A 17437-nucleotide genomic window follows, 5' to 3' on the forward strand; every position below is an offset into this window, starting at 1 on the left:
TTTGGGTAGGAAGACACATGTGACAGCATACAGGGGCCATATATGACACTTGTGTGGTAAACAAATTGGACGGGGAGGGGTGTTTGGAAACTGGAAGCACACGAGTCCCAAAATGGATACAGTGGGACTGAGGTCCCCACCCATGGGCATTCACCAATGCACCTTCATGTCCCCAAAGGTGGCTTTGCTGGGGGCTGAGCAGGAGGGGCAGGCTGATCCTCTAAATGTGCCACATGGCCCTCAAGCTGGCTTAACAGATCTCCCATTTCTTTGCGGAACTCGCTATGCAGCAGACCCGAGACCTGGCTTCTGGTGACAGGATCCTGTCCATGTCCGAGCCCAGGAATCTGATGAGCCCCATACCCTGAGGCAGTTCCACATGAAGGTGGTGCAGGACCAGCAGACGAGGAGGTCCCAGGTTGGGGTCAGCCTTCCCAGATGTGCTATGATGTTGCAGTTTTAGAACATATGTTGTTAGTAATGATAAACACATTCCAGGATTAGTTATAACAACATGCATGAGTATTCTCATTAATCCAAAACAACAGATTAGGAACATTTGCATAGCAAACAGAACACATGCGTATACGGAACCACAGTGGGCATTACACCAGCATGCAGGTTACATTGATAGCAACAGGCCACCAATGATAGTATTTGTACAGGAAACATTAATGGGAAAACATTTCAATATTTGTAGAACAACAGGACACATGTTCCAGCGGTAGATTTTGTGGAAAACATACCCACTCATTTATGCATTTAGATTATTAAAGAAGATAAGGTGGGGGAGAGAGACAGATGTCAATTAACAACTGTAGATTCTTGCAGTGCTCAAAACTTTAATGATCATTGCTCTAATCATTACTCTACAGGTATTATTACACCAACCTATGGCCTTGGGTTGGGCAGTTGTATGTTTGCACACACGGAATAATGACAGCCTTCTTATAGCTACTTTATACCTTCTCTAACCTGGAAGACCTGTGGAGGGAATTACTGTTAACACTACCTGACTGTTTCTACCCATATTCACATAGTCAGAGTTACATATGTGCATTCATACTGTGTGTGTGTGTGTGTGTGTGTGTGTGTGTGTGTGTGTGTGTGTGTGTGTGTGTGTGTGTGTGTGTGTGTGTGTGTGTGTGTGTGTGTGTTACTGCTGTACTCTGCCTTGATTTCTATCGGTCACCCTGGTTGTTGGCAATAGGGACCAGTAGCTGTGACAGCATGATACTTTTGAACATTTCTTGGGAGAGACCACTTGGTGTATGTACTTATCTTGCTGTCATTTGCAGTCTTGGGGTTGGACTGTGGGTGTTGGAAACACTATAACTAAAGATATCTTATAACTACTTTATACCTTCTCTTACCTGGAAGAACTGTGGAGGAAATTTCTGTTGACACTACTGGACTGTTTCTACCCATATTCACATAGCCAGGGTTATATATGTGCACTCATGCTGTGTGTGTGTGTGTGTGTGTGTGTGTGTGTGTGTGTGTGTGTGTGTGTGTGTGTGTGTGTGTGTGTGTGTGTGTGTGTGTGTTTCTGTGTGTGTGTGTGTGCTACTCCCATACTCTGCTTTGATTTCTATCAGCCACACTGGTTGTTGGCAGCAGGGACCAGTAGCTGTGACAGCATGACACTTTTGGACATTTCTTGGGGAAGACCACTTAGTGTATGTATTTATCTTGCTGTCATTGCAGCCTTGGGGTTGGACCAGTGGCACTAACTTTGTCAGATAAGACTTGATTGCTTAATGCTTTCAGAGTTATAGTTGCTGTGCATAACCTGTACACATTTCAGTTCATACAATACCAGAGTAAACACAACCACACCAAGGTTTTGAATTTTATTGACAGGCAGTTACAGTTTTATTTATATATAACCTATATGAGACTATTACTGTAATATTGTCTGGTTTATTCAGTACAAACCATACCCATTTGTAATACTGCAAGGTGACATTCTACTCCTTTATATTTATTTGGTACGGATACTACAAGCTAGATTGTTACTCACCAGCCTCACGGTGCAGCACTTGCAACATGCTTCCATGTGCTTCCTGGTTCACAGCCTGCTCAGCTGGAGCTGTAAGGAAGATAAAGAAACATTTTTGCATACCTATCCATCACATACACAGGCTGGAATTTGGTAAACAGTTATTGATATGAATGCTTACACACACCTGGGACATCATTCCTCTGCCATACTTCTTAGACCCACTGGTCCAAGAGCTCCCTCTTCCTCTGCTTCAAGTCGGCATAGTGGTGATGGACCTGCTCACCAGTCCGAAGGATGCCAGTGGCACTAATGAGATCACCGGTGAGACTTTCCCAGGCCTCCACTTTGTATTGGGAGCCTTGGTACTGGTCTTGCAGCAGTCTCACATCATGGTTTTTAACAAGGAGTCCTACCATGACCTTGGACTCCTGTATGTCCCAGCGCTGTGTCTGAAAGCACATACCCTGTCCAACACCAGCCATACTGCCTACAGTCAGGAGCTACAAGCATTTATGACCTGTATTCCTGCCTGGGAGGTTTAAATATGGCCAATTTCCCACCCTTTGCTGTGATTGGATGGTTTTGAATATGCTAAGTTAAGCACCGAGCAAACCCGCTTAGCTGGTTTGAGCACTGCTTACAGGGGTAGATGCTAAGCACTGCTTACTAGAGCACAAATCCACTTAGCTATGCTAGTTCTTGCTTAGAATTTATGGATAAGCAATGCTTATTCTGACTAAGCATAGCTGAGCACAAGTTAGCATTGTTCAGATGTCCTTTTACAGACTATCAGCATTGTGTGGTTGATTCCTCCTAAATGACATATTATGATATGTATATTTACCTTCCATTACATCCCCCTATGTGCTTTCATTACAATACATTCTTCTGTGGCTGTGCTAATATGGGACACTTGTGTTTATATGGGGGTTTCACATCTGTACTACACTGAGACTGAGAAGTTCTAACCACTGTGTTATTTCACTTTACACTGTTCTGGCCATATATTTCTATTTGGCTCATTGGGATGTGTAAGCTAGGCTGAGTATAGCTGCATGATGCACATTCCCACTCAGCTATGCTTAAACTTTATTGTGGACAGGAAAAAAATACATATGTGTTTTATTTTTATTTACTGTGGGGGTTTGCACATTGCTTTTTGCACCATTATCTGAGTATTGCTCTTATAAACTTATTAAGTTGATAGATTAACAGGCTTTCATATAGCATGACTTTTCTGAAGGGTATGATGTCTGAAACTCAAATTTCTCTCATTATTTTCCACTAGTTTGCCAGATCACCATCATGTTCTGGACTGTGGACCATGAATTTGGGGCACAGATCTGCATACCTCTCAACTGCACAGATTTTCTCAGAATGTCCAGATTTCTGGCTCATATTTTTGACCAAACCCTGTTACTCTCTAGCAACTTACTTTATAAGGGCAATATTTAAAATATGTCCCTATTTGTCCTTCCATTTTGTCGAGCTTTGTCCGGATTTCTGGCATTAACAGATTGAGAGATATGCAGATCTGGACATTCTGCGAAAATCTGTATGGTTGACAGGTAAGTGTGCATTTTCACAGATTTCCTGTTTCTGCAAGATGCCTATGTGCTTTACAGTGCTTTAGTAATACAGGGGTGTGTGTCACAAGCTGTGACACACCCCCGTATTGCTTTCCTTTTTGCGGGTTTTATTTCAGTGTCCATGGACATTGAAATACTGGCATAATATTAGAGCTATGCACTAATATTATGCCAGTACACCTTAGAAAGTGCTGCATGGCACTTTCTGAGTGCAGGAGGCATGTTTAGTGTCCGTGCACTGCACAAACATGCCCCCTGCACTCAGACACAGAACTGTGTCTGTATTAAAGCATGGCAGCGTGCCTTCATGAATATACATGGCGCACTGCAGTGCTGCATGGGAATGGTCCCTTCCATACAAGAATAAGCTATTCTTGTGTGGAACTTTGCTGAATCTGGGGGAGTGTCACAAATGTCACTACTGGCTATTGGTATAAATGACAGCCCTCTATTTAATAATGAAAACTGATGTTCAGTTAAAGCAAAGTCTACTGCCATACTAGTGAACTGCTTGTGGATTTCACATTTCTTTATGTGGTGTTTTAAGTTTGGATTAAATAATTTTTAACCTGCACAGTGAGGTCATGTTCCAGCCTGCTTCTTTTGCTGTTTCTGTTGATAAACTTGTCAACTTAAGGTAAAGTGTAAGTATCTGAAAATATGCTTTATGTGAAGTAAAGTTGCAGCCTTCCATTTCCTGACAAATAAGTCACACCCCTGTGTAAAGAAAACACTCCCCTTTGCTTGGGAAAGTCATGCCTCTTTGCAAGTCATGGCCAGAAATACCAAATTGTAAATGCTGTAAGCTGTGATTGCATTGGCAGTCTTAGATGATATGGAATCATAGGTAAGGACTTCCATGGCACTCCCTACCCCACTGTTTAATGTCCCCTGGCAAAACAACCCAGTGACTACCCCCTCACACCTGACATTTTAATTTTTCATGTTATGTAGAGAACTTTTATGTTGTCTTATATTTTGTCTTACTTAGCTTTTTCCTATACCTTTTCAATGCATCCCAGTTGGGGGAGACTGTAGTGCAATAATTGTGAATGAAAGAATGTAATTAAGCTGGGAATCCGGGGACAACCCCAGAAGCTATGGGGCTCTAAATTCTCTGAGGTGCATTTTAAAGATTTTTTTTCTACAACCTTTGGTCCAATAATGGCCTGAAAAAAACAAGACTGAGGAAATAAACTATTTTTTTCTTTCAAGGAATAAATAAGTGGTGTGCAAGGTGTAGTGTTCAAAACTGACAAAACAGTAGTTACCTACACATAAAATGAGAGTAAAAATGCTTGTGTATGGGCACATAAATCATATCTGGGATGACTACCTTCATCCATAGCCTTCCTAAAAAAAGTCACTTTTCACAGAAAGTGTTATATTGGAATGAAAATGAAAGGACGTCTGGCATAGTCATGTATTTTGAGTTGGTGCTGTCATATATCTAAGCATTATGTCTCTTCTGCCCTAACCCCAAAAACATAGATACCTCCTGTGTACTCCTCTGATGGCAAACTAGAACAAAAATCAAAGAAGTAGTAGAGCACACAACATATGTTGTCAGATGTATATATTCAGCACTTCCCCTTTCCCATAATCCCAGAAGATGGCAATCTGTATATACATCTAATTTCAATTGAGAAGAAACTGAAATAAACAATTAAATAAATAAATAACAACTACATTAAATCATTCCAAAGTGTTGCTCCTAGACAGTATACTGGCCTTAGACAACCTCTAGTGACCTTCTGTGAAATAATGACAATCATATCCCCATACTCCACTCAAGGTGTAATGACTGTCTGTGCTCAGCTGTGAGTTGATCAATTTGGATTAGGTGGGGGCTGATAAAAGAAGTCTCTGCCCCTACTAAGTAATTTGTGCAACCAGGAGTGGTGGCCCCAGAAGCTCCGAGGATCTAGATGTTCTGTGAAAGCTTTTATGCCTTATTGTTTGTCACAACCCAGGAGGTTTATGTATGTGAGCATGAATATTATCTTCTGTCTCTCTCTCTCTCTCTCTCTCTCTTTCTCACACACACATACACACACACACACACACACACACACACACACACACACACACACACACACACACACACACAAACACACACACACACACTAGCACTGTCGCTGAAAAGCCAGGTCTATCACAAGATGAATAGATTCATAGATAGTTACTAGGCTAATGGCCCTTTTTAAGCCTACGCAAGTTTTCCCAAAATAATAATGATGCCCTGAATCCAACTAGGACATTGAGAGCTAGGCATTAATAAGCTACCTATATCCATAAGGGACATGGATGCCAGGCCCAGTGTAAATGTTCTATTCCCCATCCATTGGTCTACGTTGCGCTTAAATTGGTTAACAAATGAACTTAGCTTCACATGGATGAGAAGCCTATTCTATAGGATGGGCAGTCACTGGGACACATATCTGTCTGTCCAGCATGTTCTGTTTAAGCCACAGACAAAATTCAGGTACTTAAACCATGTATTTCTGCCACTGTTTGACTTATACAGCTGATTTATAAGTGTGAGGAACCAGAGATCAGAATCAAACTCTGTGCCCTTTATCTGTGAGGTAAAGACCTTAACTATTATGCCAACCCCTCTCACACACACGCACATGCGTGCACACACACACACACACACACACACACACACACACACACACACACACACACACACACACACACACACACACCCATACTATACTTGATTTTGCCTTATATTTTTGTTTTGTTCTTTGTAAAAGACTTCATATCCTTTCAAAGATGTATGCTAATGAAAGCACTATTATTCTAAAGATCTTAGAACAATATTTAAAATGTGTTCCTGTTTTGGGGTCTTTGTCCTCCATTATTTTAGGTTGAGAGCTATTGCATACCCAGGCACACAGACAGACAGACACACACACACACACACACACACACACACACACACACACACACACACACACACACACACACACACACACACACTCCAGTCTGACACTCATGTCTTCATCTATAAATGTATAAGTAAATAAGTAAATATAAATAGTTTTCCCGTCTTATAATTAAATAGATCTTACATGTCTTTGTAACATGCTGAAGCACATGTGATCCTCCCTGTTTCTGTTTTAGTTCTTACTTCTGAACTGCCACTGATTTTACCTATTTTCGCCCTGACCTTGTAAAACTTTCAATTTTCTGGAAAAACTGAGGATTATAGTCATTCAGTAATGCCAGGTACATCTTACTGTCCAGAAGATGTATCTGGATGCAGAACCTATTGCTTTGTTAACACTTTTAAATGAATTAGAATATTGCTTTGTCCAGAATTCTTGAATAAAGAAGTTGAGGGTATGATAGCAACAAGCAGGTCTGTCAGCAACTAACAGCACACAGGCATAGTCCCCAGCCACTTTGCTGAAGAATAAATTGCATTCTAAAAAAAAACATTTAAGATGCAGAAAAAGCCCGATACACATTTAATACATTTTTCAGGCTTCTTTGCATTGCTGCTTTCTGAATTACTACTTTGTTAATCAATCAAGCCCCTTAGCCAGTCAGCAACTGGGGGAGATTGGTACAAGTGGGCAGCATGTTTGTTAATGCACAAGCAATGAACGTATACTACTTAACCTAATAAAAAAAAATAAGACTTTAAAGAGTGTTTCAAAAAACAGAGCGCCAGCTTGCTTTACAGGAAAACCAGATGAGGATCTCCCTTTCTGGATAATCCATAAATAAAAAAAAAATGGATAGGTGGGTTGGCAACCCTAATGTGAAGTGAAGCAGGGAGAGGAGTTAAGTGTAGCAAATCCCATGCAAATTTGCACATCACCGAGATTCATAGACATAAAAGTAAAAGGGTCTCATTTGCATACAACACATGTAAAGGACCCTGCACTTATATAAGTCTAACAGCAGCAAATTAGTTTGGGATTACTTGAGTTAGGTGGAAAATTAATTAGGATACAATGGACATTTTCAAATAAGGAAAAATACTAGAAATATTGCAAATTGTGAGTGCACTTCATGAAATGTTTGTTTTATTCGATGTGCATAACATTTGTAAATGGGAATTCATTACATCAGCAATATAAATTATAAGTGATTACTGAGAAAGCCATTTTATTTGGTGTCTTTAAGTGGTTGTGCATACGTGGTAGAAATGCAGTGACTTGAACTGCTGAAGTTGCAAGGCTGTTTTGTTGGTTGAGCATGTGTCTTTACTTGGAGATTAATCAGTGTCACTGAAAGTATTATGATTACAAGAATGTGGTAAGGGGAATAAAAGGTTGGATTTGTTCACAAAAAGCTTTCTTTAGTATTGTCTATGTATTCATGACTATGCAAATATTAATTCAGAACAATTTTACCTGGCTGGACTCTGTCCCTGGGATTCAGTAAGGTTCTGTGCAAGAATAGCTTATTACTGCATGGAAAGTGACCATTTAGGAGCAGCATGGCAGCGCGCCATGCATAGTAATGAAGGCACGCTGCCTCAGCTCCTAAACGAACATGGAGCATGGATGAGTGCAGGGGAATGTTTGAGAGCAGAGCTCTCACAATATACACGCCCCCACAGCTAAGAACTGCTGTGTGGCAATTACAATGAGTGAGACCGGTCATAGGGGGTTGCATACCCCCAACAGCATAGATCAATGGAGAATGTCCAGATATGTGGCACATACATCTGGCCTGCCCCTCATTTACCCTGTCAAATCACAACCCCAAATATATGAGTGTCAGACATCAAATCTGTCAGAAAATTTACATAAAAACAAATCCCGTTACCCTAGCAACAACCCCCCCCAAGATTATAAGAGCGATATTTAAAATATAATAATATAAACACTTTTTTTTCATCAAACGAATTAAATTTAACTATAGGTTCGCGGGTTTGCCCATTGCTTAGCTACGCATACTGTAGCTTAAATGGCACAAGAAGATAACTATCAGGATACATGCAAATAAAGCAATACTGCAATAGCATAATGATCAGAGCATTCACCTTACAAGCAGTCATTCCTGGTTTGATTCTCCCTCCAGTAAATTCCATTTTCAATGTCAAATCACTTCATGAACAATATTTTTTGTTGTATAACCTACTAAATAACATATATTTGTGAACTGGAGTACTGCATTAAATGCAGATGTGAGGTGTCATTGTAATAATGTAAAATCCACAGATAAACACAAGTGCCGCATACAGTATATGTACACATGAATCAGGGATACAAATCGAAGGTATAATGTGTAATGAATGACAAATTCATAGAGTGTCCAAATCCACCACCTTCCCAAAAACATGTTAAATTTCTGTCTAAATTAGTGAGGGAGTAAGTGAGAGTAACCATATTTAAGCAGCAGTAAGTGGGTTTAAACCTGTTTGCATGGGGGTAAGAAATGCATACACAGGTTAAGCAATATTAAAGCTAACCCACTGTAAGCATATTTAACCAGAAGTTAGCATTGCTTACCGTCGTGCAAACCCGCTTACAATTGCTTAAAAGTGCCTTAATCACTCTGTATCCAACAGCTGCTGTTCTGCCCAGCAACAAAATAAACAGCCCTTGCAGGTATTGAACCCAGGACCCTGTACATGGTATTCACAGTAGTTATCCAGTAAGCCATCACAGAAGTACATAAGACTGAGTTATCACCAAACAGGTTCTCACTATAGGAAAATCAAACTTAACATGTGAAAGGAATCTATATACAGTTTTATGTTGTATAACCCACTTGTCTTCTTTTGGCTTTTCCTGGTTAGGGGTCACCACAGCGGAACTCCAGTCCACTCATGATTGGCAGTGGATTTTATGGTGCCGAGTTGCCAGCCCAAAGCCCAACCTTCAACAAAGGCACACCCATTCACACTCGCACCTACCTGCATGTCTTTAACATCACCCGACCACGGGGAGGACATGCAGACTCCACACAGAAGGCACTCCAGCTGAGAATCGAATGGGAGAACCTTTTGCTGTGAGGCGACAATGCTAACCTCTGCACCACCGCGGCTTATGTTGTATAACCTACTACATAACATAAATATGTGAACTGGAGCACTGCATTAAGTCCAAATGTAAGGTGCCATTGCAATAAAGTGTTGAAATCCCCTAATAAACACAAGGACCCCATACAGTGTACGTACACATGAATCATGGATACAAAACACATATATAACATGTAATAAATAATAAATCAATGCCAAACAGCAAATAGTGTGCAAATTAAAAATTAAGCAATGCAAAGCATTGCACAGCCCTGCTTACTAGGTGTAAGAAATGTGTAGGCCAGCTAAATCAGATTTCCCATTGATATACCCCTTTAAGCAATGCCAAACTTAGGTAAGCAGGTTTGCCCATAGCCTAGCATTTTCAAAACCGTTCAATCACAGCAAATTGCAGATTATTGGCCCTATTTAAACCCCACAGGTGGGAATACATCTCATAACTGGTTGCAGCTTCCTCCTGTAGCCACTATGACCAGTGTGGGAGAAGGAGTGTGCTTCCAGCCACAGGGCAGGGGCATCCAGGAGTCCAAAGTTATGGCAGGACTCCTTGTTAAAGACCATGACCAGAGACTGCTGCAGGGCCAGTACCAGGGTTCCCAATATAAAGTGGAAGCCTGGGACCATCTCGCCCATGACCTCACTGGTGCCACTGGCATACCGCAAACTGGTGAGCAGGTTATGCATCACTATGCTGACCTAAAGTGGAGAAAGAGGGAGCTCTTGGATCAGTGGATCCAAGAGTCTAGGTAGACGGGTGATGTCCCACCCATGTGTAAGTATCAGTCTACTACCTGTTTAATAATTGCCAGCTCATGTATATTATGGATGGGTATGGCTAAATATTCCTCTTATGTCTTTTACAGCGGCAGAAGAGCGGGCTGTGAAACGAGAAGCCCATGCCTGTAGATTGCAGAGATTGCGTTGCGAGGCAGGTTAGTAATACTCTTGCATGTACTGTCATAAGAAATAAATCTAAAAGCAGTAGAAAGTTAATTGCCAGTATAAAACCTGTATTGTGTATGGCATGCACTGAATAAACCAGACAATATGGCAGGAAGAGTCTCATATAGGTTGTATGTATATAAAAGGTTAACAGCCTGACAATAAAGGTCTAACTGCTGGACTGCTTGTGTTTACTCTGGTATCATATGGTAATGCAGGGTTGCAATCTCGTAATAGTACTGTTGTATTAAGCACTGTTACCCACACTGTGCTACATAAATAAAATGTATAGGAATGTCTGTATATGACTGTTGTAATCACAAGTAGTCATAGTGTACAAATGAGACAGACTTAGACAGAAAACAGTAAAAAGATAGACAACATAATCCAAATAGCACACTCAACTGAGATGTGAAGTGTTGTATTTTTAGCACACACAGAGATGGTTCAAATCCTGGGAGTGGTAGTAAGCTGTATGCAGAATCATACCCCACAACTGTACAGATATTATCAGAAAATCCATATAATTGGTGTAAGTCCCCTGCCTGTCACCCTGCCCCCTTGGCAAATCAGTGGGATGATCCCAGAAGTTTAGGCAGCAAATAATGACATACAACTGATTGTCTTGTCAGAAATCATAACTGTCAGGAATATATCCATAAGAACAAACCTGTCACTCTAGCAACTCACCAAAGTGTTATGAGAGTAATAAGCAAAGTATGTCCAACTCTACATCCATGTTGTGAAGCTATGACCAGAGTGTGTGCAGTAACAGAGTGAGACATATGTGCATAATAATGTGGAATCTGGTTATATGTGTGACAACATTCAGGTAGTGTTAACAAACATTCCCCCCACAGGTCTGTCAGATATGAAAACTGCCTAGAAATAAAAGATTGAAATCTTGGACTGGTACTGTTTCGTCTGGTATTGTATGGCAGTGTTAGTGTTGCAGTATCTCTGGCTAATAAGGTATTACCCATCACTGTCATCCACACAGTGCTAGCTAATAAAACTGTCTAGAAAACCATGTATAAGAATGTTGGAATTACAAGGTCAGATTGTAAAACCACGGGAGACCTATAGAAAGAATTCAGAGAAAAGATACACAGCAAATATCTATATAGCACACCTAACTGTGATGTACACTGTGTTATTTTAACACACACAGCCATGGTTCAAATCTTTGGAGTGGTAGTAAGCTGAATGCAGAATCATACCCCTCAACTGTACAGATCTGTCCAGAATGTCCAGAGAATTGGCTGATATCTGCTGGCTGTTACCTTGTCCCTCTGGCATATCAGCGTGCATTTAATGTCATATAACTGACTTTCAGGCCTGTAAATATTTGTAAAATGTCTATGAAAACAAACCTGTCATTGTACAACTCACCAAAGGTTTATGAGGGCAATAGTCAAAATATGTCCTGGTTTCACCTGCATGTTATCAAGACAAGCCTAGAGTGTGTGCAATAAGAGATGGAGAGGTATGTGCATAACATCAACTGGAATCTGGGAATATGTGTAGAAACAGTCAAGTAGTGTTAACAAACAATACCTCCACAGGTATACCAGGTAAGAGGTGTATAGTGCAGGTAAAACTCAGTTCATGTGTATAGTTGTCTACAACCATACCACTGTCCAAACTAAGGCCATAGGGTAGTGTAATAATGCCTGTAAGGTACAGATCACAGCAATGACTAGGAAAGTAATGAGAACTACAGGGATATACAGGTTGTTAATTGACATCTCCCCCCACCATATCTGCAACGATAAAATAAATACACAACTCAAACAGTATGTGCACTATTAAATGTACTGTTGGGACATGTGTCCTATTGTTTGATAAATATTGAAATTTGTTCTATGCATGTGATATGTTGAAATACACCCACATTGGTGGCATGCTGTCATCAATGTACCTGCATGGTGTTGTAATGGCCACTGTGATTCCATATGTGCATATGTTCTGTTTGCTATGCAACTGTTCCATATCTGGTGTTTCGGGTTAATGGGAATATCGATGCATGCTGTTATACCTAATCCTGAAATGTGTTGACTATTATAACCCACATATGTCATAAAATTGAAACACCATAGCACGTTTGGGAAGGCCAGTCCCAGCGGACCCACCTTTCCCATCTCATCTGGCCATGGCACCTGGCACCAGCATGTCTGGGGCTCACCCCAGGACCTCCTCGTCCACTGCTCCTGCACTACTTTTGGGTGGAACTGCCTCAGGGGGTGGGGGTCCCCCCCGGGAGTGGGTGCGGACAGGATATTGTCACACATCGTCAGATCTGGGGTCGGGTGCAGGGAGTTTGGAGAATTGCTACACCAGCTTGAGGGCCGTGTGGCACAATGAGACAGTCAGCCTGCCCCTCCTACTCAGCCCCCAGCACAGCCACCTTTGGGGCCGTGAAGGTGCAGTGGTGACTGCCCATTGGTGGGGACCTCAGTCCCACTGTTTCCACTAGGGGGATCATGGGCTTCTGACTTCCAAACACCCCTCCCCATCCATGGTGTTTACCCCTCAAGTGTCACACACCACCCCTACATGCTGTCTTGTCTGTCTTCGCTGTTATCCTACCAACCTACCTCCCCAAATATACCTACTATCCCTCCCCAACATTCCACTCTCACCTTAGAAAAAAAGGGCAATCTGTTCCCCAAAAAAATCTTGCCCCATACATAGCTGTCCATTTCGCACACGTGTCTAGTGGACACATGTAATCTGGTCTAATTGGCTTCACAACATATTATTGTTGTCCTCACCCCTCTCTCAGGGGTATGAGTGTCCAAATTTACCTCCAAATCAGTGTATATGCACAGCTGTTGCTGTAAAAGAAATAAGCAGCTATGGACCTTCCCTACACCCATCCTGCACATCCCTATTTTTCCTACTGTCTTTCCCTCTTTGTGCCCCTTTTTCACTACTTTCCTATCAACCCTTTTTCATTTCTTTTAAAGAAATTAGAGTGAGGGTAAGCAGAAGTAAGCACTTTTATGCAGCAGTAAACGGGTTTAAGCTTGTTTACGTGGGGGTAAGCAATGCCTACAGAGGTTAAGCAATTTAGAAGCTGAGTATACGAGACTGTAACCAGAAGTTAGCAGTGCTTACCTTTGCGCAAACTCATGCAAACCTGCTCACAACTGCTTAAAAGTGTCTTAATCACTCAGTATCCAATGGTCCTTGTTCTGCCCAATTACAAAATAAGCAGCCTTTGCAAGTCTTGAACCCAGGACCCTGCACACCGTAGCCAAACTGATTTACCACTAAGCCATGTCAGATATACATAACCCTGATGTTTTCACAAACATATTATCCAGCACAGTCATTTAACAGTACAGGAAATGTATATATATATATATATATATATATATATATATATATATATATATATATATATATATATATATATATATATATATAAGCAGATATATATATATAAGCATATATATATATATATGTGTGTGTGTGTGTGTGTGTGTGTGTGTGTGTGTGTGTGTGTGTGTGTGTGTGTGTGTGTGTGTGTATGTGTATATATATATATATATATATATATATATATATATATATATATATACATATATGTGTGTGTGTGTGTGTGTCCGTGTGTGTGTGAACCCCATGCTGGGAACACATTGCCCTTGTTTGTGAAGGTGGGATTGGGAATTTGGGGAAGGATAGCAAGGTATATTTGTGGAGGTGGATTGGGTTGGAAGATAGAGAAGACAGCCTACATGGACAGTATATGACACATGTGGTGGGTAAACACCCTGGATGGGGAGTGTAATCTATGATGTTAAAGCCCCATGACCCCCATATGGAAACAATGGGAACAAGGCCTCCACCCATGGCCAGTCACAACATCAGTTTCACGGCCCTGAAGTTGCCTCGGATGGAGGCTGAGCAGGAGGAGCATGCAGACCCTGTGAGTGTGTACTGAGGGCTTCAAATGCTGTAGCACATCCCCCAAGTTTCTGTGGAGCTCCCTATGCACCAGACCCTGGATCTGACCTTGAGTGACAGGATCATGTCTGTGTGTGCTCCCAGGGGGAGATACCATCCCCTGAGGTGGGTCCCCCTGAATGTAGTGCAGGACCAGTAGATGAGGAGGCCCCAGGGTGGGTCCCACATGTAATGTGGCCTGGTAACATGGCCAGATGAGGTGGGAGAGGTGGTTCTGCTGGCAACTGTTCCCTAAACATGCTATTGTGTCAGTGTTATAGAGCATATGTGGGTAGTAATAGTCCACACATTCCCATATCATGTCCAACAGCATGCATAGATATCCCCAATAACACAAAACAACAGATGTGCAGCAATCACATAGCGAACAGACCACATGCATATATGGAACCATAGTGGTCTTTAAAATGGCATGTAGGTGATATCATCCATAACAGGCCACCAATGATAGTGTCCCAACAGGGAGCATGACTACAAACACATAACACAAAGTGTTGAACAATACGATATATGTCCCAATGGTAGGTATTCTGTAGACATACCTGTTGAGTTGTGTGATCAGATTGTTGTTGCAGATATGGTGGGGGGAGCAGAGATGTGTATTAAAAACTATGATAACCTTGCTGTATGAGGTCCTCAGACCCATTTCAATCTTTATGTCTTTCAGGCAAGATGTCCTGGGAGAGGCTTCCATGTTATACAGTGGAAGAGAATGAGGTCATCATCTCACACCTGGTGCAGCACTACCAGGTGTTGTTTGGCTGAACAGCCCATGAGCAGCAGGAGTGGACCACCCTCTGGAATGATCTTGACCACAGGATAAATGATGTCAGCCTGTAACCACAGTTATGAGCAGGTCTGGCATCATTGCACAGACCTACTTCAAAATGCCCAACAGCATGCTGTTGCAGTCAGGGGGAATCAGCTGGCAACAGGGGGGTGGTCAGGCCATCCAGCCCCCCTGGCACATGTTGAGGAGCTCCTTGCCAGCCTCGGTGCACTTGCCTGCACACACACACACACACACACACACACACACACACACACACACACACACACACACACACACACACACAGCACCTGGTGGAGAGCATTGTGGAGGTAAGTGCAGCCCCCACAATGGCAGAGGAGCATGCATGTAAGGCCACAGGGCACATCAGTAGACCACTGTTGTGTATCCATCTACAGCTATACAGTTAGATTATGCATATGTGAGATGACATATATATAGTCTATTGTTGCCTAGTAGTAATAAACAGATGTGCATAATCTGTGGTATTGTGGGCTTATACTGTTGATGTACTGTAATGCTGCACCCACCCTGTAAAAGTGCTACAGCTGTGGCTACTGACATCACATCTCTCACACACTTATGTAGGTCCCTCTGGTATATGTCCAAGGCAGCAGCCTGTAGCTGGTGAGTATGGTGTTTGCTCAGGTTTGCCAATGCACCAGTCATGTTATGGCTATGGTATATTCCATGCACACATTTAACACACCTACCCATAATGTATGCCATACATGTTCACGTATTGTTGATTTTACTGCATTGTTTCACAGTGGTCACCATGATGGTGTATCTGAAGGGTATGTCAGACACCTGCAATATAACTAACATCCTGTCATTGCAACATGTGTGCACAGAGATGAAGATAATGGTGGGACAAATGGCCTACAGTAGGGACATGTGTGAAACATCACCCTTATACAGTGCTACAACAGTGTATATACCAGTATTATAATGGCAACTGTTACAGATCTACACTACGGCATATCACAATACTGCAGTACACAACCCTTACAGCCTGCAATGTGGTCCTAACATGAGCAATGAGTGCGTAATATGGAATCATATGTTAGGACATCAAATATGGGGAATACATACCTTCACAAACACTGAAAGCATATGTGTGCACACACTATATAGTGGAAGCAGTTGTTGAGGTACTGACCGCATGCATTTGTCATGGAAATGCAATTTCCAGCAAGTGCACGTCCCCAATGTCACACCACGAAATGGACTGCTGTCCAAGACATTTGGCCATCAAATGTGCCCACTTACCTGCAACAGAGGCAGCCGTGGCTTGAACACATCTTACATGCCATGGCGTGGACCCCATACCCAACAGGTAGCACCCAGGATTTGGACATGTAGCCATACCTCACCATTGCATATACCATGGCAAACAGTGCAGATAGTCATGTATGTGGTGAGGATGTATGGGACAGGAATAACGTAAGAAATAAACAGATGGCCATACAAGACAGATGATGTCACATGTAGCAAACCGGTCATGCAGGCTGCCTAGTAACATGCCACAACACTGAGGGGGTTGCAGGAATGTCTAGCAAGTACTAGCTGATTAGTACCCATGTCAGCAATTGCCTGGATTCTGCAAACATGTGGCCCATGGGTTAGGGTAATCAGATGTGACAGTTGTACCACAGGGAACATCAGCCAGGCCTCTCTACAGGTAGCATATGCATAACAGAAGAGATCCCCAAAAGGCATGCATTGCAATGTGTACTGGTGTACCAAGACCACGTTGGAAACCTACAGACAATATAACGTAAGATACATGTGCTGCACAACCAATTGCTGGAGCCTTCCTGTGCCCTGACAGAGTGCTCTTCAAACTATCTGGAGATATACAGAGCTGAGTATATTTTTCTGGCACTTCAGAGTTGTGTACTGGTGATTGTTGTTTGACTAATTTTATATCATTGCTGGCTGACTTCAGAGTTGTGCACTGTTATTTTTGCTTCACTGTATAGTTTTTCAGATCTCTGCTGAAGGTGTTGATTTTCCCATACTCACCCTGCCTATTCCTGTGTTGTTTATATTTGGAGACTTTTGCAGTTGACCACCCCCACTGTAAATCTGATCTGCGACACTCCCCCCAGTCCCATCTCTTTCCC

Source organism: Protopterus annectens, chromosome 1.part1 (genome assembly GCF_019279795.1).
Source record: "Protopterus annectens isolate FY-2018-M chromosome 1.part1, PAN1.0, whole genome shotgun sequence".
Lineage (NCBI taxonomy): Eukaryota > Metazoa > Chordata > Ceratodontiformes > Protopteridae > Protopterus > Protopterus annectens.